General features: G+C 48.7%; 1 long non-coding RNA gene across 1 annotated transcript; it reads right to left on the bottom strand.

The window, feature by feature from the left end:
* Positions 1-3,512: 3,512 nt before the first annotated feature.
* Positions 3,513-20,510, bottom strand: LOC123576430. Its single transcript, XR_006701381.1, has 2 exons — positions 19,952-20,510; positions 3,513-3,544 (listed from the first exon to the last, which is right to left on the bottom strand). It is a non-coding gene; the product is annotated as an uncharacterized LOC123576430 (long non-coding RNA).
* Positions 20,511-25,816: the final 5,306 nt, after the last annotated feature.

Genomic DNA, 25,816 nt, shown 5'->3' with positions numbered 1-25,816 from the left:
GAGGAACCAGATATTGAGACAAATAGCTCAAGAGTGTGAAAGACACTTGTAGGTCTTTCCTTGTGTTAAATAGAGGGTTGCCTGACATATAGCCACACCAAGGCCTCACACAGATATAGAGTCAGTAGTATCTCAGGCCGTTTAATATTTTACTTTAACAACATGTCAAAGATGCATCCTGAAAAAGTATGAGGAAACCGTATGCCCATTTATTTTACTTCATGTCAACCGGCCATCATTGGGTTTGGTCCTTGTGTCGTCTAGGGATACCAACCCTTCAGCAAGAAAGAGAGACTGAAGTTCTGGCCATTTTAGGAGAAAATAACTCATTTTTTGGAGAATCGTCTAGGGGTACCAACCCTTCAGCAAGAAAGAGAGACTGAAGTTCTGGCCATTTTAGGAGAAAATAACTCATGTTTTGGAGAATCGTCTAGGGGTACCAACCCTTCAGCAAGAAAGAGAGACTGAAGTTCTGGCCATTTTAGGAGAAAATAACTCATGTTTTGGAGAAGCCTCGAAAACCAACACCTACAAAATCATGGTCAGTATCACTGCATGTCTAACATGAAAATAGAATAAGAGAGAAAGCAAGACAAAATATTAAGATCCATTAAACGCAACTGCTGGTTTTTTTCCTGAAAATCAGACTGGCTGTTTTAATTTCCCTCTCTGACTCTGAACTCAACAAAGGCAGGGCTGTTCCCATGTTTCTGAAGTACAGGCTGTTGCTTGCAAGATGGACCCTGACGTCTCCAAGCTTGCATTCGACACAGGTAACGTTCAGAGGGTGGAAGAATGAATTAACAGTGGCATGAAGAGAAAGCTTGGGGACTGGGGAGAGAGAGTGGTGATCGCCCGACACTGCGAACATCCGTCATGCCACCGAGGTGCATACTTTACGATGGTTACAATGGTAGTTTTTATCTTTCATGTGTTTTATCATAATAAAACAATTAATTAATGGGTGCCTACCAGGCACTGATTCAGAAATGGAAATGGAGAATAAAGAGCTCGAGGCTTAAAAAAAAAAAATTAATAAAAAAAAAAAAGGGGCGCCTGGGTGGCTCAGTCAGTGAAGCGTCTGACTTCGGCTCAGGTCACGATTTCGCGGTCCGTGAGTTCGAGCCCCGCGTCGGGCTCTGTGCTGACAGCTCAGAGCCTGGAGCCTGTTTCAGATTCTGTGTCTCCCTCTCTCTGACCCTCTCCCGTTCATGCTCTGTCTCTGTCTCAAAAATAAATAAACGTTAAAAAAAATTAATAAAAAAAAGCTCGAGGCTTCCCAAGTCCATTTTCATAGGACCCCATACCATAGTTGATAGATACCCAAATGTTATACTCAAAAGCACGTCCACTCAAGGGGCGCCTGGGTGGCTCAGTCAGTTAAGCATCCAACTCTTGGCTTCTGCTCAGGTCATGATCTCATGGTTTGTGAGTTCAAGCCCTGAACTGGGGCTCTGTGCTGACGGCTCAGGGCCTGCTTGGGATTCTCTCTCCCTCTCTCTCTGCCCCTCTTCCACTCAAGCTCTATCTTTCTGTCTCAAATAAGTAAATAAAAAAAATTTTTTAAAAGGCACGTCCACCCAAGAACATATCCCACATACATTGTGGCAAGCCTATAAGGCTAGTGTCACATTAGAAGAAAAAAATAAATAACGGTGACTACACATTATCCAAAGGAAATACTCTAAACCAGAAAAGGGGTTCACAGAGATCGGCAAACTAGGGCCCTCTTGTCAAGTTCAGCCCGATGCCTGTTTTTGTGTGGTCTGTGAACTAAGAATGGTTTGCATATTTACAAACAGTTGAGAAAAAACCAAGAGAAGAAAACCATTTCGTGACTGGTGGAAATGAAATGAAATTGAAATTTCAGTTTTCCCAAATAAACTTTTACTGGAAGATGTCCATTCGTTTAGGTATAGTCCCTGGTGCTTTAGAACTATAATGGCAGAATCTAATAGCTGTGATGTAGATCATATGGTCTACAAGGCAGAAAATATTTCTTATGTGGCTCTTTAAGAAGAAGGTTGCCAACCCTTGCTCTGGAGGATGGACAGGACTTTCAGATGAGGGTAGACCGTCCTGGAGCCTTGATAAAGTCAGCGTGCAGAGAGAGGTTCATCAAAGAGAGAGAGAGTCCAGTCCAGCGCCTCAGAGGGTCCCGCTCTGCTGAGCTGCAAGGCCGGAGGCGCAGCAATGCCAGAGAGCACGGGGGATGTCCTGGGACCTAGGCTGCTGTGGGTAACAACACTCCCACCTTCCATGTGCTTTAACACACCCTCACCCCAGAATCTGCTTCCTGCTTTTTCTCCTTTCAAAGCGTCTGCGTGTGCTCATGATACGTAAATATTTTAGGTGTACCAATGTTAGTAGAGGAGGGATGGGGGTGGGGCGCCTGGGTGGCTCAGTTGGTTAAGCATCCGACTGAGGTCATGATCTCACTGTTCCTGGGATCGAGCTCTGCGTCGGGCTCTGAGCTGACCGCATGGAGCCTGCTTGGGATTCTCTCTCTCACTCTCTCTCTGTCCCTACCCTGCTCGTGCTCTCTCTCTTTCTCTCTCTCTCTCAATAAACTTAAAAAAAAGACAGAAGGAGAGGGACGGAAGCATTGCTGAAGGACCTAACGGATGCCTGATATTTAAATGTTGGCTCTTCGATTCTTCTCTAAAACTCTCCCATAAGGTAGGCATTATTTACCCCATTTTATAAATGTTACTAGCTACATTTCCTTTCTTTTTCTGAGTGTCCTCCATAACCTTTACACACATTAAATCATTTAATCCTCAGGACAACTCTGTAAGTAGGTACAATTATTACTCTCATTTTACAATTGAGATCATTGAGGCCCAGGTATATTCAGTAAGTTGCTCAAAAACAAAACACAGAGCCAGGATTTGAACCCAGGTGCTCAGCTAGACTGTCTTCCACCGCAAGCAGCAGAGAAGTTCTGGATCTTGCTCAAGGAAACACAGGTGGTAACAGCAGAGCGGCATTTCAGACCAAACTTACCCTACTTCAACTTGTGTGTTCCCTACACTGTTCCTTACCTGATCTTCCTCGTAGGCTCTGGTTCTGGGACATGGGCCACCAGAAAATGTCCATTAGTCAAGAAACCACTAGATCTCTCGATGTCTTCTGATACCCAGCATCGAGGACAGCTGTCTTTGTCTCCTTCTCTAAGAAGAATTTGACTGGCGGTAAAGTGAAAAGCTGTCCTCTTGGGGCGCCTGGGTGGCTTGGTGGGTTAAGCATCCGACTTCGGCTCAGGTCATGATCTCACGGTCCGTGAGTTCGAGCCCCGCGTCGGGCTCTGTGCTGATAGCTCAGAGCCTGGAGCCTGTTTCAGATTCTGTGTCTCCCTCTCTCTCTGCCCCTCCCCTGTTCATGCTCTGTCTCTCTCTATCTCAAAAATAAATAAACGTTAAAGATTAAAAAAAAAAATTTAAAAAAAAGAAAAGCTGTCCTCTTTGTGATGAAACTGACCTTCGGGATCCGAGTTGGAAAAGTGGCTTTTCGGCTCGCTCTTTTCAGAACTGAGATGGATTTGCTGGAGGAGAAAAAGGAGAATATCAACTCAGCTACCATTGTATATGAGGCAATGACTAAGAAGACGAACTTCTTTCCTGATAGATTTAGTTGATCTAGAGAGAGAGAGAGAGAGAGAGAGAACTTCTTTTGGCTCTACACTGGCTAGGGAGGCTGGGGAATCTCTGAGGGAAATTTTCCACGTGTAATAATATATTCGTAATAATCTGTGATTCAGGTAGCTCGTTCTAAAAAAAAAGGTGTTCACAGTAAATGGCGTAAGGGAGTCAGCAACGAACTCAGAGTGTGCCAGGGACATGAGCTCAGCACTCCGTGTTCATGCGACTCCTCTCTGCCTAAAATGGATTGCAGCTTGTCAGCAGCTACTTGGAAGAACAAAATACTTTGAGACGATTTGGAAGGCCAGATTCAGAACACCAAAGAGCAAAAGGAACCTTTGTTTCTTGTTTCTTTAAGCGTAAGGGTTCTGACTCAGCAGGTTTAAGGAAAGACTGGACCCCAGGTGGCAGGAAAGAGACCAACCCCTCTCTCTCCTCCTTCACCACTATGCTTGCTTCCCACAGCTTTGCTCCCAGCGGGAGCCTGCAGTGTAGACTGGAGACGCCCCAGTGACCTTGCTTTGGAGAGTGAGGGAAAGGATGAATCAGAGGCATTTTGCAGGTGCATGAACTCTACTACACCAATGCAAACAGGAATGTACTATCACGCTGGCGAGAATGTTCCTGCGAACAGCATCCTGGGAGACCCTGCAGTTTGCATTTCTAAAGGGGAAAAAAAAATCTCAGAAGCCAATAGGTGGTGGGTGTGTGCCCTTCTGTCCGTAAGAGTTGGCGTTCATTTTAGCTGGCCGCACGGCAAAATGATGTGACAGCCACTTTTGGTTTTAAGCTTTAATCAATTTCCCTCAACGCTTGGTTCTATTTTGCAAACACTTACAGAACAGCTGCTTTGAGCCCGGCCCTGTGCCAGCCTCTGGGAGAACAAGATCAATTAGGCACAGCCCCCGACCACAAGGAGTGCAAAGTCTAGCACCTTCTGCAGACCTCTGAGAAGTCAATCCCAAGGGCCGCGCTTGGGATTGTTGACTTGTGCTTTTGAGGGCAGAAACGCATCTGGTGGGGGCTCACAGATGCATGTCCCCACTCCTCCCAGGGGATCCTCCTGTCCTCCTGTCCACCACACAGAGGGTGGAGCAGATCTGAGGGTTCTGTAGTCCCACCCACAAAGAGCTGCTTCACTTTCGTCCCGGTGAAACTCTGGGCCCTCCTGTCATTATTGCCACACTGCCTCTGAGAAGTACAGATTTCAAAAGAGGGCTCATAATTCTTGCCAAAGCTATCGTGCCGACATCAGGCATCTACACTGGCCTGGGCTGAGGGTTGAGTGCCCTGTCGTTAAAAGGAAAATCAGAGGTGGGAACTCAGCCACCACCTGAAGGAGGGGACACACGCCTGCTCACGGTCCCGGGTGCCCACACGTGCCTCCTTCCCGCTGCTTGGACCCAATCACTCATGTGACCCCATCCCAAATGTCCAGAAAGAAGAATCTGTCCTGAGCACCGTGTGTTGAAAACTAAACACGAGCAGTTCAGTAGCTTCCCGGAAAGAATATCAGCAGGGCAGTGCGGGCTTTCCTCCGGTTCAGTCATGGGAACACGCCCAGGCCGAGTGTGTGTACTGGAATGATCTTCAGCCCCTGATGCTGGAGGAGGGTCAAGTCTGCCATGTTTAGAAAGTGAAAGCCGCAGGCGTCATTTGGCAAAAGTCACCAATACCCTGCCCAGAGCCTATCAGCCGTGTTCCAAGCATTCCGAGAGCTGTTCTGGAGCTAGTTTGGCAATCTTCTTACGGCAGCAAAAGATAAGAGTGCTAAAAACTAAGAATTTCCAAGAATGCGCTGTGGTCCAGGTCTGGCGGTGAGGGATTTAAGGGCACTGGCCCACAGAGTCCTCACCACCATCCCCCGAAAGGATTATTATCATTCTCAGTTCACAGATGGGAAAAGTTAAGCAATCTGCCCAAAGATCGCGTGTCCAGTAAGTGATGGAGCTGGAACATGAACCGGGCCTGTGTGACAAAGTGACAGTAGTCACAGCCTGGGAGGGCTCCCTGCCTCGTAGTCCCGTAGTCCCCCACCTTCCTTCTGTTACCGGCTCGCCCCTGCCGCTCGGCTCTGGGGGCTGGGGGGGGGGGGGGGAAGGTACAGAGGGGAGAAGTGGAGAGAGTCCAGACGGCCCTAGTCCCAGAACGTAGGGAGGAAGGAAAGTCATTCATTTCTTTGTACTCGGCAGCAAAGTCCCCCTTCCCCTCTCTTTTTGGACCTCAGGTACATTCAACTGAGACACCTTGGTTCCTGGCCTCCTCTCATCCATTCAGGCGAAGCTTATCTGCTTCATTTTACATTGTCCCCCCTTTATTCCCTCGCCAACATCCATTCTCACCACCATCTGGGTTACACGCTAACCCGTGTAAATATATGTCTCTAGCTATACATGGACACCTGAATGCACACATCTACGTCCACGTCCTTAGATACGGGCGTATACCCGAATGTGTACACAGATATACACATATATGTATACATGCATATGCACATACAGCATCACTTTGCATATACGTCCTTAAGCCCTACAGATGGCCCCGTGCCATCGATTTTATTCTATGTCTTCTTCCCAGTGACCACGTTTTTAAGTTTTATTTACATTAGCGTTTGTAAACCTAGTTCGTTACTTCCGGTGATGCAAAGTATTCTCTCCCTGCCCTTCTCCCTGTAGCCCTGATATGCATTTGCGAGCGTGTGAGTGTGTGCACGTGTGTGTGCGTGTGCATGTGGGTAACGGCTGTCTGTTGTTTGTTAGCATTGACAGCAGGGACTTGTTTTTTTTTTTTTTTTTTTCAATGCTTATTTGTTTTTGAGACAGAGAGAGACAGAGCATGAACGGAGGAGGGCAGAGAGAGAGAGAGGGAGACACAGAATCCGAAGCAGGCTCCAGGCTCCGAGCTGTCAGCACAGAGCCCGACGAGGGGCTTGAACTCACCAGCTGTGAGATCACGACCTGAGCTGAAGTCGGACGCTCAACCGACTGAGCCACCCAGGTGCCCCAGGGACTTGGTTTTAATCACAGCTACATCCTCAGCAAATAGAACAGTGCCAGGCACAACAGGTTCTCAGTTAATATTTGTTGAGTAAATGAACGAATGCAACTCCACCACAATTTCTTTTCTCCCCAGTGAGGAATACCTAGCGGGTCTCTTACTCTTTTTTACCACAAACACGGAATGGAGGAGAGTCACTGGGTTAGGCGGTGTATTCATGTTGAACCCTCCCTTCCCCCTCATGCCCTCTCCCCCTGCCCCGTCTCTCCTTCTCTCCTTTCTTTTTCATATATATATATATATATATTACTCAAAGTTCTTTGTCTGAGTCCCCCGGAGGCAGAGGAAAAGAAGGATATTTGTGTTCTTGGAGGTCTCACTTCAATTAGCTATAAATGAAATCTTTCTAAAAGATTGAGGTGCTATTCCTGAGCAGACACACAGGACCTCAGATCACATATTTTAAAAATTGTATTTGGATTTGACAAGTATATGTGGAATCCCTCCTCTGTGCAAACCTCTGTGACAGGCAGGGAGGGGCATGAGGAGCAGATCCCCAAAGTAGGGGAGAAGGGGGACATGCGGGGAGGAACACATAGCATGAGGGAGGGCGTGGGCGGCCAGGTGCAGGCTGAGTGCCTGTGTCATAGAGTGTGGGGCCTTCTGGTCTGTTCTAGAAACCACGGGGTACAAGTCTGAGAGGAACAGGATATTTATAGTCTCCTGGTATCTCCCCCACAAATTAAAAGTAACATCATGTGCCTCTTGGCACGATACAGTAAGAAGATAACATTTTTGTAGCATTTCTGCCAAAAGCTCATAATCTGAACCTAATCACAAGGAACAAATCAGACAGGCCCAAACGAGAGGCATTCTAAAAACTGTGCGGTTCCACATGAGCGACAAAACAAGGCTGAAGAGCGAGCCATCCCAGATTAAAGGAGACGAGTGCGCCATGGTAACTGAAAGCAACATGTGATTCTGGGTTGGTTCCCGGAACAGGGAAAAGCAGTTTCTCTAAAGGACGTTATTGGGTCGATTGGTGAAATTTGAATACGGGCTGCATGTTAGATCATATATTGTATCAGTGCTAAACTTCCTGAAGATGACAATTGTGTAGCGGTTTTCGTGTTTCTTTTTTTTAAAGTGTAGATAGAGAGAGTGCGAGCAGGAGAGAGGGGGAAAAGGAGACAGAGAGAGAGAGAAGGAGAGAGAATCTTCAGCAGGCTCCACATGCAGCACAGAGCCTGACGCAGGACTCGATCCCACCACCCTGGGATCATGACCTGAGCCCAGATCAGGAGTCGGACACTTGATCGACTGAGCCACCCAGGCTCCCTGTATGGTAGTTTATTAGTAATCAGTGGACCTGAACATTTCATTGTACGTTTCTTGCAAATTTTCGGTAAAGGTGATATTTTTTATTTTTATTTTTTGATTTTTTCGTTCAGTTGATATTTTTTAAAACTGAAACGTTTAGGGGCGCCTGGGTGGCGCAGTCGGTTGAGCGTCCGACTTCAGCCAGGTCACGATCTCGCGGTCTGTGGGTTCGGGCCCCGCGTCGGGCTCTGGGCTGATGGCTCAGAGCCTGGAGCCTGTTTCGGATTCTGTGTCTCCCTCTCTCTCTGCCCCTCCCCCGTTCATGCTCTGTCTCTCTCTCTGTCCCAAAAATAAATAAACATTGAAAAAAAAAAAAAAAAATTTAAAAAAAAAAAAAAAAAAAAACTGAAACGTTTAAAAAGCTGTCCTAGTGTTAAAGGCAGGGGTTGAAACATGGAGGCAGGTGTAGCGTAAGAAAAATAGAGATGAGCCCATACGATCCTTGCGATGTGCCGGGCACGTCTTACCTCTCAGTGATCTAATCGTCTCAACCACCTGCAGGAGGCGTTATTATTACTGCCCCATTTTACAGGTGGGGACACTCACTCAAGATCTCACAGATAGTATGTTGAAGACCTGGGTTCTGAGCCTGGGAAGGTTGGCTCCAAGAACGTGCTCTTTACTGCTGCTGTGTCGGAATTAAAGCCGAGGTATGGGGGCACCTGGGTGGCTCAGTCAGTTAAGCCTCTGACCCTTGGTTTCAACTCAATTCACAATCTCGTGGTTTTGTGAGTTCAAGCCCCATGTCAGGCTCTGCGCTGACAATGAGGAGCCTGCTTGGGATTCTCTGTCTCCCTTTCTCTCTCTCTCTCCCTCTCTCTCTGCCCCTCCCCTCCTCAAAAAAAATAAACATGAAAAAAACCTGAGATCAGAGACAAACATATCTTATGATTTCACTCCTATGTGGAATTTGAGAAACTCCACAGAGTTTCAAACCTAAGACAAGGAAAAATAAGATAAAAACAAAGATGGGAGACAAACCATAAGAGACTCTTAAATGCAGAGAACAAGCTGAGGGTTGCTGGAGAGGCGTTGGGTGGGGGGATGGGCTAAATGGGTGACAGGCATTAAGGGGGGCACCTTTCGGGATGAGCACTGGGTGTTAAATGTAAGTGATGAATCACTGGGTTCTACTCCTGAAGCCAAGAGTACACTGTATGTGAACTAACGTGAAGAAAAGAAAAAAAAAAAAAAAAAAGCTGAGATACCAATCAGACTACCTGGCTTCAAATCCCACATTCATCATGTTCCTGACTGGGGGTCCATGAACAAGCTACTAGCCTCAGTTGCCTAAAATATTTTTTTTTTAAACGAGGGTTATATAGGGTGCCTGTGCAACTCCTGATCTTGGAGTCATGGGTGTAGAGCTTTCCTTTAAAAAATGAGAGCTATAAAAGCACTTACCTTATAGGGTTGTTCTGGCGTTGCCTGAGGTAGAGCATTGTTAAGGGCTCAAAAAAAGTGCTCGGTGCATAACAAATGTATCATTACGTAACCTTCTGCAACCTGGGGCCCGTAGAGCGGCGGCTCCTAAATCCCACCAAGTGTATGGGTGACTGGGAGTAATTAGACACGAAAGGAGTGACCACAGAGGCGAAGGCAGGTTTGAGTCAGGGAAGTTGTTATGTGCAAAATTCACATTTAGCAGGGTGGATGTTCCACGGGACGACTAGAAACCACTGCAGACAACTGTGGAGGTTGGAATTTCGACCCTGTCACTTCCTGGATTGTGCAAGTAAATATCCATGGCCAGAACCGTCATCTACACGGACTCCCAAAAGGAGAGAATATTTTGTCTACGCGATAAAACAAACAGCTCATTCACTTTTGGGTCCTGTCTATACTGACAGAAGCCCCTTGGTAAGAGTTCTTGACTCTGTCTCTCTCTGTGTGTATCTGTCCCTCCCCCACTCCCCTGACACACACCATCACACCACCCAGGGGACTTTTGGTCGGAATCCCCATGGATTCGTGTCTAGTAGCCCAACACTCAGCCTGGCCACACTGACGGCCACCACTCTGCAGAGCATTTCTGTTGGGGATGATACAGGTCCCAGGAGTCCCCACGACAATCACCCCAGAGAACTCTGCTGTTTAAAGACAGATAGGTTTGGGGCACCTGGGTGGCTCGGTCGGTTAAGCGTTCGACTTTGGTTCAGGTCATGATCTCATGGTTCATGAGTTCAAGCCCCATATCGGGTGTCTGTGCTCACAGCTCAGAGCCTGGAGCCTGTGTCAGATTCTGTGTCTCTGCCCCTCCCCCGCTTGCACTCTGTCTCCCTCTCTCTCTCAAAAATAAATAAACATTCAAAAAAAATTTTTAAGTAAAGACGGTTACGTTCAATGGGCTATTTTTGACTACAGTTGTTCCTTTAGGGATAGAAAAAGTTAAAGTTAGAAGTTATTTGTGGAGACTGTATACATAGAGAGAGACAAAGACAGGGAGACAGAGAGAGAGACGGAGAATGAATTAGCAACCTGGAGGTCAAGGTTTGGCAAAAATGATAACCAACAGGTAGCGGTGGTTGGGAAATTTAGACCAAAGTATCCACAGAAAGGGAAAAGACTTGGAAAACCTGAAAATCGTTCGTGTAGCCCATCAACGAAAACCAGTCCAAACAGAGCTAGGAACAGGTCAGAAGAAAGCGAACCCAGGAATATGGGCCTTTTTGGGGCAACCACTTTAGTTAAGTGTTTCCTGTTGTTCTCAGGGCCAGGCTAGGCTGGTTGAGTGTCGAGCCCAGTGTGCTGGGGGCAGGGTGGGGGGCTAGTGGATGGGCTGGGCTGGGGGGTACCAGGGGCTCAGGTATCCCGCAAAGGAGACACAACTTTGAGAAGAAGCCTATAGGTAATGAAAGCCTCGGACCGCTTTAGTGTGGGTTTAAATTATTTGTAGGTGGCTACAGTGAAATGTGAAATGTCCTCTGGAGCTCGATGTAACACCCGTTAGTTTAAACCGACATTGTATCTTTCACCGTCCCTTGCCTCCGCATTGCCCATGAACTATGACCTCAACCTAGCCCATGTTCTTAAGGTTTTTAAGGTGAGCAATCAAACTTAGGTAAACATCCCCACCAGAGAGAGAGAGAGTAACCATGGGCCCAGCTTCCTCCTGAAAGTACGTGTATATGTTTATGTCAAACGTACAATCACAACCCTTGTGTGTTACCGGACTCGCCTATGTTGAAAGAGAATGCTTTGTTGAGGAGGCTGAGTGCCCTGGAAGGAAGTTGCTCAATGTAAGTGGAAACCAAACCCTAGCTTTGGTTTCCTCGGGAAATTTTGCAGTAACTGCTTCTCTATAATTAGTTAGCATGGGCTTGACCAAGGCCTTCAGCCTAGACCCAGCCATCAGATGATAGACACTAGCCACGCACAGACCTCAGAGCCGTCCCACCAGTCGTCTGTTCCGTCCTGGAGCCTGGACGCCTTGGAGTCTTGCGAGTTTGCCTTTGAAGGAACCACCCAGTCTGGGGGTTTGCAGTTGTTTTTCTGAGTCTGCTGCGGATCCAAGAGAAGGAGTGAGGGGAGGAGAGAGGAGGAGGGGCGACGAGGGCTTGGTGCAAAGCAGACTCACTTCCATCTATCACCCATCTATCACAGGCACACATGTGAAAGGTGGTTCCCTTGTCAATAAAAGGGGGAAAGGAGTTAACAATCTCAGATCTGTTTTTGCTTTTTCACTGATGAGGAAATAAATCCAGAGAGGTTAAGTGGCCCAAGGTTGTGAGTTTACGGTAAGTGGCAGAGACTTCTGGCTTCCCGCCCAGGGCCTGTTCTCACTACTGACCCGCTTCCCACCCCCAATATAACACTGAGGACGGCAGAGTGACAGGTGCTGCTGATAAACTTCCTGATGGCTGATTGACCATCCATCACTCATCAATCAGCTATTGATGTCTTATCAGGCCGCCAGATGGTGCCTGGAAGGTGCAGAAAGGCTTCAACTCATGCCATCTTTCCCACAAAGAGCTTGATCTATACTTTGAGATGTGACACATATTCAAAACATGTGAAAGACAGTGCAAAACCAGGGCGGGGGAGTGTGGAGATCAATGTCACGGCAATGAGAGGAGGGAGAACCCTCTTCAAGGAACCTCCCTGGTGGGCTTTGCAGAGGTGAGCCCAGCGCTGAGCCTGGAGGATGCATTCCAGACACAAGGGCAGGAGGGCAGCCCAGGCCCCTGCAGGGACAGTGTCAGCAGCAGAAACAGAGGGGTCTGTGAGGACCTAAGGGGGTCTCCTGGCACGGGGGTATGGTCACACTAGGAGAGATGGCCGCTCCCGATCGCCTGGACCTACCGGCTGCCCCCCCTTCCCCTCCCACCTGACTGATGGGCGAATCACGGTGATGCAGTTGCTTGCCAACACCCACTGCTGGGTCCTTAGATCAGACCTTCATTACCCCTCCCCCACCGGCCTTCTCCTTGCTCTTCTAGCCCTTGATCTGGCTTCCCTACCCTTCTCACGGCCACCAGAATTCTCTTGCTAAAGAGCCAATGTTGCTATGTCCTCGCTCTGCTTTTAGATCCAACCAACCCACTGCCTGAAGGCAGACCAGGCCCTTCAAAGGCTGACCACACCTACTTTCTCTCCCCTCTCCCTCCACCCCTGCATCCTTGGACCCAGGCTCATGTCCTCATAGCCCCTTCCTACAAACAACATGCATTACTCTCCATGAGGGTAATGAGAGCTGAATCTTCCATGACTTTCTGGCATAGTTCCTTCATCCAAGAAAGTCTCTATGACTATTTGCCTCCTGACTTTTCTATTGAGGCTCACCTCGAACGCATCACCTCCTCCATGGAGCCTCCCTTTCTTGCTGCTCAGGTTCCTGGCCCTGAGCTCTGATATCACATTGTTGTTCCTGTTCCCATATTTGTTTAAATATCTACCTCTTCTGTAAGCTGGGCACCCAGGGCCTGATTCTCATTCTGTTACGCCCAGGGCTTGCTATAGCTTATTGTTCATAGAGTGTTCTTTTTTTTTTTTTTTTTTAATGTTTATTTATTTTTGAGAGACAGAGTGCGAGCAGGGAAGGGCCAGAAAGAGAGGGAGACACAGAATCTGGAGCAGGCTCCAGGCTCTGAGCTGCCAGCACAGAGCCGGACACAGGGCTCTAACCCATGAACCGTGAGATCATGACCTGAGCCGAAGTTGGACGCTCAACCAACTGAGCCACCCAGGTGCACCCATAGAGTGTTCTTAATAAAGATCTGCTGAATGAAGGAGTGGAAAAGTATGATAGAGAGGAATAAAAAACGAAGCCAGATTTTCAGGTCACTGGGGCAAAATCAGGAGAGGACACTGTGCAGATGTGGCCCCATGGAGAGGCCAACTCTGCCCCAAGAAAGGTTGGGGTTTGCCCCTCCTGCAGTCGTCCCCCTCTGTTACTGAGCACTCCACCCTCCAAGACTGAGATTAGGGCTGCAGAGTGACTGCAGAGGTCACAACAGCAGAACTTTCACACATTTTTAAAAACCTATTTTGATGGTAAAAGCCAAAAAATAACACAGGAAGTCAGGACGAAAAAAGAAAGTTAGCGACGATCCCATGACCTCAATACGATCAATTACTATTGTTTTTTGATGTCCAGTCCAGTCTTTTTCCTTAGGTCTTGTGATGGTTAATTTTGTGTTAGCCTTATAGGCTAAGGGATGAACAGAGGGCTGGTGAAACATCGTTCTTGGGGTGTCTCTGAGGGTGCTTCCAAAAGAGATTAGCATGTAAATCAGAAGACTGAGTAAAGATTGCCTCACCAAGGCATGTGGGCATCATTCAGTCTTGATGTAGAGCACAAAGGCAGAGGACGGATGAATGGTCTCTCTCCTCTCGAGCTGGGGTGCTCATCTTCTCCTGACCTTGGCCATGAGTTCTCCTGGTTCTTAGGTCTTCATACTTGGACCAGTACTTACACCATTGGCTCCCCTGCTTCTCAGGCCTTTGGGTTTGGACTGGGATGGCACCATGGGCTTTTCTGGACCTCTCCAGCTTGCAGACAGCAGACTGTAGGGCTTCTCAGCCTCCACAATTCTGAGCCAGTCCCTCATAATGAATCTCCTTCTGAAATCAACACGCTGTACACCTTAAACTTACAGTGTTATATGTCTTTTGGGATGTGAAATGTTGGGGTCGGGGAGTGAACGTTCAAGAAAGGATTCTTGAGACGTCTTCGGTGCGAAAAAAGATGGTTTTATTAAAGCATGGGGATAGGACGTGTGGGCAGAACGAGCTGCCTTGGGGTTGTGAGGGGTGGCTGATTCTATACTTTCAAGTCGGGAGGGGGTTAGCGGTAGTGGAGTCTCCAAGGCATTTGGAAGCAAGGCTTCTAGGACCTTAGGAGCTATTTACTACCGTCTAGTAAACCATTAGTCATGAGACCCTTTAGATGTATATCAGTGGAGCCACGTGTTTGGAAGATGACTGCTAACATTTATCTTCGGGGGCAGTAGACATAAAGGAAGTTTCCAAAGGGATTTTTATATGTTAAAGAAGACCTACAGGATCCTGGAGAGGTCAGGCTAATGTCAGGCTATGGTTGCCTTTTGCCTCTAGCAAAGTATTCACATCAAGGCAGTTGAGCTCCTGGAGGAAGGTCACTCTGCCTCTCTCAAGTACTTGTCAATGGCTGCAAAGGAAATGAAATCTTTTTCTATATTTCTTTTGCCTTTGTTCTCCACATCAAACTGTCTATCAGCAAAGCTGTAAAAAAAAAAAAAAAACAATCTCTTTCTATGTACCCATAAATCTCCTACTGGCTCTCTTTCTCTGGAGAACCCTACTTCAAGCCTATAGTTGCAATTATGGTTTTTTAAGTAGAGCAGATAAGCAGGAAATCAAAATTCTTGAGAACATGTCTTTTATATGCCTTCCAGTGTTCTGCATACAATGGGCGCTCAATAGGTAATTTTAGGCAGACTGGCCTGTATCCTGACCAAAAGCTTTTGTGAAAGGTGATGTCACCACCCTAGCAACCCTTCCAGAAGGAAGCCTGTGATAACATCTCTCCAGTACCTCCAGCCTTCTCTTTCCTGCCTGGAACACAACTTTCCTCCCTTCATGTTGTATTTTTCATTACTCAACCAGCCATTCGGTCAACAAACACTTAGCGAGTGCCGGTTGTAGAGTGGGTCCTGGGCTACCGTCCCCATGCTTCCTGCCCTGTGGCTTTGCTGACCTGCAAGCCTGTGCCTCCACCCTCGTGACAATCCTGCCCAGAGCCTCCTCGAGACCCTTTATTGGTGGCTCATCGTGCAGCGCTTATCCAGTTAAACCAAAAGTCCATGTGTACTCAAGTTCCTTCTTTTGTCTGTGCTGCACCCAGAAGCAAAATAATTGTCCAGCTGTCCTGAGAACAGCCAACAGTTGGGATTGTGTCAGCGAGTCTTTGTTCAGTTCCTATAAAGGACTGTCTATTAGGTAATAATCCGTTCCAAATGGAAAAGACGCCTTTCGTAAGGCCTGAAATTAATGATTGCCACATCCCCCTTCAGGCCCACAAACAGTTCTTTCACTACGAAAGAACAAGCTTGACTAACTAGAAAGAGTCTTGAAAACGTCTTTTCTAGCTCTAAAAATCATGGGATCTGGCCGCAGAGACAAGCAGAGGTTGACAGTGCATGAGGGGAGCTCCTGCGAAGAGAGGCGAGCCAGGGGTGGCTGGCGTGGTCCGAGCTGCCACGCTGTTGCCCGCACTGCTTTTCTTCCGTGCAGGGAGCATCAGCAAGGGTGGGCTTGTGAAGGGCGACGCCGTCACAGGACGGCGCTTGGACGATGGCATCACCTCCACGCAGGCGAAACACCACGTGAGCTTGGGAGGAGCTCGTCCCACATCCCGACAAGAACCACGCTCACCCGTGGCGGCTCAGCACTCTTCAGCCTCCCTGTAAACTCACGAGGATGAGGCAGGAAAGAAAGTCAGATTTCAGACACGCCGGCGCTCTTGCCGGACAGGCAGCTGGAACTTTCCATAAGGCACACGTGTGTGTGTGTGTGTGCGCACTCACACGTTGTCACGGGCTGAACTTTGTCCCCCTGATATTCATACGTTGAAGTCTTAACTCCCGGGGCCTCAGCATGTGACTGTGGTTGGACACAGGGCCTTTCGAGAGGTACTTAAGGTTCAGTGAGGTCATCAGAGTGGGCATTAATCCCTATGACTGGCGTCCTTATGATAAAGGGAGGTTGGGACACAGACACACAGTGGGATGCCCACGTGGAGACACAGCGGGAACACAGCCACCATTAAGCCACGGAGACTGGCCTCGGGAGACGCCAAACTTGCTGAAGGGGACCAGAATATGCCACCCCAGATGTGCCACTTTTTGATTATGTTGAGCTGAAGGCAATGCAGACCTAGCACATTCGGAGGAAAAATTTTCTCTCTCCCTGAACTGCCTGGAAGAAGTGAAAAAGGGGCCTGAGCTAGAACAAGAACAATGGCCGGAGATAACTTTCTTATCTGAAAGACTTACCTGCGTGGCAGGACAAACGTCTGACTGCCAAACATCCACTGTTTCTCATGGTCCTGTGCTGTGAATCACCCCCTCCCCTTTGAAGCCCCATAGGATGGCACGTAAGCCTCAGTTGCCCAACTGCCTTTGGGTCCCATGTGTTTATGGGGCTCCTGCACGTACAAAATTAAAATAGATTTTCCCCCTGTCGATCTATCTTATGTCAATTTAATTATCGGAGCAAAGAACCTAGAAGGGTAGAAGGAAACTATTTCCTCCCCTACATGGCCAACACCTTGGTCTCTGACCCGTAGCCTCCAGATCCGTGAGAAAATTAACTCGTATTGTTTAAGCTGCCCAGTCTGCGGTACTTTGCGGAAGCTCAGGCAGACTAACGCACCCACTCCCACACATTCACACACTCTCACGCTCATGTAGGAACACTTTCACACACTCAGCCTCGCACACACACACAGAGACTCATATACTCATACACCATCTACACAGACACACATCAAACACACTCACTCACACATATATCCTTATACACTCCCCCCCACACACATAGACACACGCACACACAAATCACACTCTCACATACTCACCCATGAAGACATGCTCACACTTATCTCAAACACAAACACTCGTACCCGTTCTTGCACAGACTCGCACTCAAACGCACACTCACCCACACAGATACATACTCTCACACACCCACACACGCCACACTTCACCCTCACACACACTTCCTGAGCCCCGAGACTTGGGCTGTTGCGGCTCGGGCCTGCACCTAGGCCAGTTCCCTTCCTTTGGTCTCTCTCAACCTCATTCCTCTTGCTAGAACCTTCGATCCATCGGGGGCCTTCTGCCTGGAGTCTGACTTCTGGCATTCCGGCACTCCCTGCGTGCCTGGCACTTTGCTTTTCTGTCTCCAACTTTGGCCTGGATGGGAGCAGAGTGGCCGAGATGCTATTGACCGCAGGCAGGCCGCACACACTCTGAGTCTCAAGATTCTTGTCCCTAAAATCAGTAATCTAAACTAGCACAGTGGATCTCAAAGTGTGGTCCCCAGACCAATAGCATCAAGGTCCCCTGGGACTCATTAGAAATGCACATTCTCAGGGCACCCAGATCACTCCGTTGGTTGAGCGTCGGACTCTTGATTTCAGGTCAGGTCGTGATCCCAGGGTCATGGGATCGGACCCCGTGTTGGGCTCTGCATTTAGCATGGCACCTGCTTAAGATTCTCTCTCTCTCTCCCCCCACTCACGCACACACACTCTCTCTCTCTCTCTAAAAAAGTAAAAAAAAAAAGACGTGCATGTTCTCAGGCTCCACCCACATATACTGAATCAGAACCTCTGAGGGGGTAGAGCCCAGAAATCTGTGTTTTAACATGTCCTTTGGGAAGTTCTGATCCAGGCTAAAGTTTGAGAATCACTGAACTGGAATATCTATAAAATTTCTGTTAGGCAATAAACCTCCCAGACTTGCTGTGTGTATTGGGTTATTTATGAAATGCCTTCAATGCACCCATTCCCTTCCAAACATCATCTCTACAATCCCCTAAAGTAGGTGTCACAAAAAAGTGTTTTCCGGAGTCGCCTGGTGGCATCCAACTTCGGCTCAGGTCATGATCTCACGGTTCGTGAGTTCGAGCCCTGCATCAGGCGCTCGGCGGTCAGCACAGAGCCTGCTTCTGATCCTCCGTCCTGCTGTCTCTCTCTCTCTCTGCCCCTCCCAGCTCATTCTCACTCTCTTTCTCTAAATAAATAAATAAATAAATAAATAAATAAATAAATAAATAAATAAACAAACTTTAAAAAACGATTTTCAAAAAGTGTTTTCCGGATGAGTGACGCGAGGCGCGGAGAGGCTAAGTAACTCACGAGGGGACACACAGCTGGAGATGAGCAGGAGGAGGATTTGAACTGGGGCTGCCCCACCACGCTATCTCTCCTGCCACGGTGACGAGGGCCTGACCCCCTATCAGCACCCAGGGAATGTCATTTTCTGGTGGTCCTATGACCCTCAGGTACCTGCCCTTCACACCTTGACCAGCATTTCTAGTGTCTAGCACTGCCTATGTGAAGTGCCTTCCAGCTCCCCTCCATCCCCTCCCCCAGTTCCGCCTTCCTTTGGTTTTCACAGTGGCGAGTGCCGAGGCACCCCAGCACTCCCCGGATCCCACAACCCTCGGAGTCAGCTTGGCTACTGGAGGAAAGCCACTGTCCTAAGTTCCGGACCGTGATGGCCTGGAAAAATGCACCCTCTCTCCTCACCATCTCTCCTTACGAAGAGAACCTCCTCCTGCGGGTGGCTGTTGAGACCATCAAAGATCTGATCCTCACAAAACCCCAATGCCTGTGGGGGCAAACGATGCTTGCGTAACGTTCCCATGGACGAAGCCTGAGGCACGTGGGCATTGAGCAGAAGGTGAGCCCTCTCCCAGCACAGGTATTTGGGGGCGGCTGGACCACCCTGAGGCATACTTTGCTTTCCCATTTCAGAGAGGCTCACCCCGCCCCACCTGGTTCTCTCCCAGCAACAAACATCCTGCTATTCTCAGTAGCGCCTGCTTAGCGGTGCGTCCCCTACCGGGAAGACAGGGATTTTGTCTTTTCCCTGCTGTAGCCCCAGTCCACACACATAGAAGTGTCTAATCAATACCTGTTGATTGAACAAATGACTGCTGTCCCGTCTACCGGTTTCTACCTCACGGGAGAGCTTCACACACATGCATGCACATGCCTCAGGGCCGGTGGAGGAGAGGCCAAGTTAGGGCCAGGAGGTAGGACACGAGAGCCCTAACAGAGGGAGGGTGATGATGGGGCAAGAGCAAAGCACAAGGGGCCGAGGGGGAGCCGAGAACGGGTCTTTGCACAGTTGGGACTGAAAATGAAGCCAAGCTGAGGGTGAAGGAAAAGTATCATAAACCGGAAATCAGTCCCAAGACCTGATAAGGATGTTTTTCAGATTATGGAGGAGGTCTGCTCACAGACAAATTATTATTTGTTGTGCCGAGTGCACAACGGTCACTGATGTGGGTAAGGATGGTCGCCAGCCTGCGAACCTCCCCGTCAGTCTGAGTTCAGACCAGCCCGTGGGGATGCCTCGTGGGCAGGGCTAACTCGGTAACATGCAGAGATGCACCACGGGGGTTTTTGTGGGCTGGATTTTCACCCTAAGTGATGCTAGGTTTAGTTCTGTTTTCTGTCTGCAGAGAATTCCTGCACCACTTGTCCTTTGGGGGAAGCACTGTGCATAATGCGGTACACAGGGTGCCCTGCGCCAGATTTCATGGCAGCGTGACCAGGCTGGAGACTCCAAGCCGTCTGTGACCAGGTTAAAATTCAGTCCTCCCACCTCAAGCCCCTCCTCTTCCCCGGGGCTCGGCCCCTCCGTTTTAATGGGTCCTCTGGTCATTCTCGGTAATTCCGCGACCCGGGCCCCAGCCATCAGCAGAAGGGCGTGGCTCACCTTCCGTTTCTACGCCGCCCGCGGTGAGCTTCTGGGCCCCGCTCCGTCTGGAACTGGGCTGTCGCTACTGCCCTCTAGGCGCAGGCAGTGGTTTCAGAGATCAGCTCCGGAACCGAGGGGTGTGGTGAACAAAACTCCAGGCAAGGGAGGCGGCGGAAAACAGCAGCGATCCGTCCGCTCCTTTGCAGCGATAACCTGGTGTGTGAGGTTAAGGTCGCACTCGTTGCGGGCGCGCCCTGCCAGCTGCCTTCCCGTGGGAAGGGCCGTCGGTTGTAAATGAAGACACATGGTTGCTAGACAAACTGCCTCACCAGAAGTCAATCAGGGAGGAGTGGAATTATCCCAGGGATGGATTTACTCAGTCCTGGCGAAGCCGCGTGACCAGGATGATCCAGCTTCGTGAACAGCCTTTCTATTCAGTTGTCCTCCGGCTTAGGGGGTGTGTCAGATGTCAACTGAGGCTCTCCACTACGTGCACCGGGGACACCTATGGAGAGGAAAGTTGTAGGCCTTACGTTCCTCCTGCTCAGCGCAGCCAGGCGTGTGATGCCTTCTGATGTTCCTGTAAAAGTCATTTTATTAGGAATTAATAACTGAAGGCGGCAGGCGTGGGGGGGGGGGGGTGGGGCGGAGCTAGGTGGCTCAGTCAGTTAAGTGCCCGTCCAGCTCTTGATTTCGGCTCAGGTCATGATCTCACAGTTTGCGGGATCGAGCCCCGTGTAGGGCTCCACAGTCACTGGGAAGCCTGCTTAGGATTCCTTCTCTCCCTCTCTCTCTGCCCCTACCTCCCCTGCAATAAACAGACAAAAATAACTGTGAAGCGATGAAGGGGGTCAAGGGCACAAACTTCCACTTATAAAATAAATAAGTGTGGGCCTTGTAATGCACAGCAATGTGACTGCATAGTTAACAATACTGTATTGCATGTTTGAAAGTTGCTAAGAGAATAGATCTCAAAAGTTCTCATCACAAGGGAAAAAGTGTGTAACTATACGTGGTCTATATGTGGTGATGGATGTTTTCTAGACTTTATTGTGGTGATCATTTTGCAATACATACAGATATCAAATCATTATGTTGTACACCTGAAACTAATATAATGCTGTATGTCAATTATATCTCAATATAAAGCAGTTTTAAAATTTTATTTGAAAAAAATTTTTAGTGTTTATTTTTGAGGGAGAGACAGAGTGCAAGGAGGGGAGGGGCCACGAGAGCGGGAGACAGAGAATCTGAAGCGGACTCCAGGCTCCAAGCTGTCAGCACAGAGCCCAACACAGGGCTTGAACCCATGAACCGTGAGATCATGACCTGAGCCAAAGTTGAACGCTTAACCGACTGAACCACCCAGGTGCCCCTCAATAAAAAGAATTCTTAAAAATAGCCGTGAAGTTTTGTCAGCCATCTCTAGGCACAGAGTGCCTTGACTTTGTAAACAAATAATATGAAATAATACAGCAAAAGGAATCTAATCACTAGCTAAACCCAGGCTAAAATAATATATTTGTTTCATAAACAAATAATATGAAAATAATACAGCAAAAGGAATCTAATCACTAACTAAACCCAGGCTAAAATTCCTGATTCTTCTATATATTCCAAGAACTTGTGAATAATGAGCTAATGAGAGGCAACTGGGTGGCTCAGTCAGTTCAGCATCTGACTCTTGATTTAGGCTCAGGTCATGATCTCACAGTGTCATGGGTTCCAGCCCTGCATCAGGGTCTGCTCTGACAGCACGGAGCCTGCTTGGGATTCTCTCTCTCTCTCTCTCTCTCTCTCTCTCTCTCTCTCTCTCTCTGCCTCTCCCCAGCTTGCACACACTCTCTCAAAATATATAAATAAACTTTAAGAAAAATAAAATAGACCTCTAAAAACTGAGCTTATGACACACTGCCCCAGGGAAAGGAGGTTTTATCTTTGCTTGAACTCCAGATGTGCAAGTAAATACTATAAAAAGCAAATGGGTGACCAACAAATTCTAACTTTTTGAAATAGAGGAATTATTCCTCAATTATATCGCCAGGGTATGTCAATGGCAGGAAGAGGTAAGGAAATAAAAATAGGAAAGGAGTAATTAAGCTCCTAGCTGGGATGATCACAAAACCCAGGTGAAAATGTGGCCATAGAAGATGGACTCTCCACAGGGTGGCCGGCTTCTGGGCTCTGAAGGGGACAGTTCAGTGATCTGACCTTCCCCCAGGACGGGGGTGGGGGGGTCCGAGGAGAGCCCATAGCAGCCCTTTGTTCCCCAACCCTCAGGCACCTCAGGCTTTCCTGAGACAGTCTGCTTCGCCTAAGGCTATTCTGTTTCATTTCCCACTTTCCCTTTCAGGCCAGGGTCAAGGGAACCTAATAAGCAAATGGTTACAAAACTTCCGGAACACAGAGCTCCCTAACATACAAAACCCAATTTCCCTTAAGAAATGGGCAGCTGTCTCCATTTCTTTTTGGAAAGAGGTGACGTATAAAATATTTATATTCATTAAATAGAATCATTTGTCCTAAAATAACATGTCGGCTTACCTCTGGGCAGGAAGTCTCATCTGCCCACGAGCACACCCATCTGCTTATACTTAGGGCCATGGTGCCTGCCTGCTGGCGAAAGTCATCAAAAAGATGTGACCGCCAGTTGACCCAAGAGCTGGCCCCAGGCCATCAGAGGCTTCTCGCCCTCTCCTGTCCTTGGAATGTGGATGTAGCTCACCTTTCCTGCTCCTACAGTCTCCTCCAAGGATACAGCCTTGAGATCATGATGTGTCGTTGAGAACACCTGCAAGGTATACTTAACCCAGTTACGGCCTCTCTGTAGATAAACTTAAGATGTGGCGGCAAGGGTGGGGATCCATTTGTCTTGCAGCCACCCAAGATGAGCCTCGAATGCAAGTTCCCTTTGCTTATTAAAGCTGCCTCCTAGGGGCGCCTGGGTGGCTCTGTCGGTTAAGCGCCCAACTCTTGGTTTCAGCTCAGGTCATGATCTCACGGGTCATGGGTTTGAGTCCCACATCGGGCTCTACGCTGACAGCGCGGAGCCTGCTTGGGATTCTCTCTCCCTCTGTCTCTGCCCCTCCCCTGCTCACTTTCTCTGTCTCTCAAAATAAATAAATAAACTTAAAAAAGAGAGAGAGAGACAGAGTTCTTGTCTTCACAAAACTCGCAGGCCAGTCTTGGAAGTGGACACAGAAATGGGTCATTTCAGTGCCCGGTGAGAAATGCCCTGGTGAGGGAAAGTTGGGGACTGTGGCGGTGGGGAAGGCTGTTGGCTGGGGGCGATGACCGAAGGGACAGGGAGAGGCAGAGTGCCGGGCTCACCTACCCCGGGTCTGCAGGGACCCTGAGGGCAGCACTAGAGTGCATCCCCTGTCCTGGCCAGACTTTTGCAGGAGCACTCCCTCCCCAGAGGGCAGAGCAGGTGGCCCTGCCCAGACCCCTTCTCTCGCTGTCACAGCCGCCTCTTCCTCTTTGTCACTTTCACGTGCTACCTTCGACCGTAGACAGGAACTACTGCAAGACCCACATCAGCCATGGGTGAAGTGGCTCCGGAGATCGGGGACATGGCTCGTGTGTGCCTCAGAGGCCACCCGCAGACTAAAGGATACGGCCCATTCCCTGGGGTGTGCACCTTCCGACCCCCACCCCCACCCCCGCCGGGCACAGCACGTACCAGTGACCCCAGGAGGATGGACTCACGGGCACTAAGCTGTGAAGCAGAACCAAGGAACTTCCCATTTTCAAGGTTCTGCAATTGGCAACATGGGGAAAATCTTTCCCCATCTCTCTCAGCTAGAAATTCTTTTCCTTGTAAAGACAATGCTTGCTTACAATAAAGCACTTTTTGGAAAATATTTATTTATGAGAGAGAGAGAGAGAGAGAGACAAAGAGAGAGGGCACAGGGGAGGGGCAGAGAGAGAGGGAGACAGAGATCCCAAGCAGGATTCTCGCTGTCGGCACAGAGCCCAATGCAGGGCTCGAACCCACAAACCATGAGATCGTGACCTGAGCCGAAACCGAGAGCTGGACGCTTAACTGAATACGCCACCCAGGAGCCCCATACAGTAAAGCATTCTAGAGACAGTAGAGGACATGGGCTGCCTGAGTGGCTCAGTCGGTTAAGCGTCTGACTTCAGCTCAGGTCATGATCTCATGGTTTGTGGGTTTGAGTCCCGAGTCGGGCTCTGTGCTGACAGCTGAGAGTCTGGAGCCTGCTTTGGATTCTGTCTCTCTCTCTCTCTGCCCCTCCCCTGCTCACTCGCTCATGTGCTCTCTCTCTCTCTCTCAAAAATAAATAAACATTAAAAAAAATTTTAAGACACTAGAGGATAGTCTACAACAGTGAAAAATTTATGTCTCCCTCCAGGACTTCCCCAAGTGTAAATACACATCCTTGACCGTGGGAGAATAGGTACTAGGTAGGACACACAGTGTTCTGTGACTTCCTTATTCACTTAATCTCTGCATTTTGGACATATTTCCACGATACTACAGATCACCTGATCTCCCTTTCGTTTTCATCAATACTTCATCTCTTTTTAAAGGCAGCTGATTATACCAATGAAATGCCCTAAACCAGAACTGGCTGGGGCCTGTCAGCCTCTTTAGTCGAGAGAAAAGGCAACAGATCGAAGTGGAAATAGCCTGAGACATATCAAGCTCAGAATTCTGGCATGCTGGCTGTGTGGCCTTGATAGGTGTCTTAACCTCTCTGGGCCCAGATGACATATCAGTAAAATACAGATTATATACATGATTTAGTCTAAGGACCAGAGTGTAAAAGTTGCTCCAGAATTGTAGCTCTTCTTAAACGAACGGAGAGACAATCCATGTTGCTGGACTGGAAGCTTCGATGTTATTTAGATGGTCGTTCTCTCCAAATTGACCTATGGATGCAACTAGATCCCTATCAGAATTTCCTCAGGTTCTTTTTCTCCCCCAGAAACTCCTTCAATGATTCTCACCTTGCTGCACATCGGAATCACTTATGAAGAGCCATAAGAGAACACTGATGCCTAGGCGCCTGGGTGGCTCGTTTAGTTAAGCATCCGACTTCAGCTCAGGTCATGATCTCATGGTTTGTGGGTTGAGCCCCGCACCGGGCTCTGTGCTGACAGCTCGGAGCCTGGAGCCTGCTTCGGATCCTGTGTCTCCCTCTCTCTCTGCTCCTCCCCTCTTCATGCTCTATCTCTGTCTCTCAAAAGTAAATAAACGTTTAAAAAAAAAGAGAGAGAGAGAGAGAATACCGATGCCTGATCCCAGACTCAGAGGCTCTGACTTAAAACGGGGCTGACACTGCGAACAGAGGGTTGACTAGGACCACCGGGCTCTGCCATGGGGTTGCTGTTAGACAATGGCCCGGGCTGGAGTCACCTGGGAGGTCTCCTCACCTGAATATCTGGTGGCTGATGCTTGCTGTAGGCTGGGGCCTCAGCAGGGGCTACCAGGCCAGACACGTATACGTGACCTTCCCATATGGCCTGGCCTTCCTCACATCACGGATGCTGGGCTCCTAGAGACAGAGTCCAACGGGACCAGGAGAAGCTGTTTTACTCTGCTAGATTACCGTCAGATTTCACACGGCAGGCCCTCGTAGTCACGGGCTTCCTTCGATTCGAATAGAGGGAGCATAGGCCCTACTTCTCGGGAGGAACGCCAACATCACATCAACACAAGATCGTAAGAATACGTGGGATGGGAGACAGTGTCACAGCCGTCTTGAAAAATACCATCTGCCACAGGGCGGAGTTTGGACACATTCGGCTCGTGACTTGTAGGCCACTGCTTTTATTCTAGTTCACGCTGCTCTGGGATGCACATGGTGCAGTAGAACAGGCAGGAATTGACTACATATAGATTAAAATCTTCTTTTA

This window comes from Leopardus geoffroyi, chromosome D2, assembly GCF_018350155.1.
Source record: "Leopardus geoffroyi isolate Oge1 chromosome D2, O.geoffroyi_Oge1_pat1.0, whole genome shotgun sequence".
Lineage (NCBI taxonomy): Eukaryota > Metazoa > Chordata > Mammalia > Carnivora > Felidae > Leopardus > Leopardus geoffroyi.
This window is presented reverse-complemented; position numbering and strand designations above follow the sequence as displayed.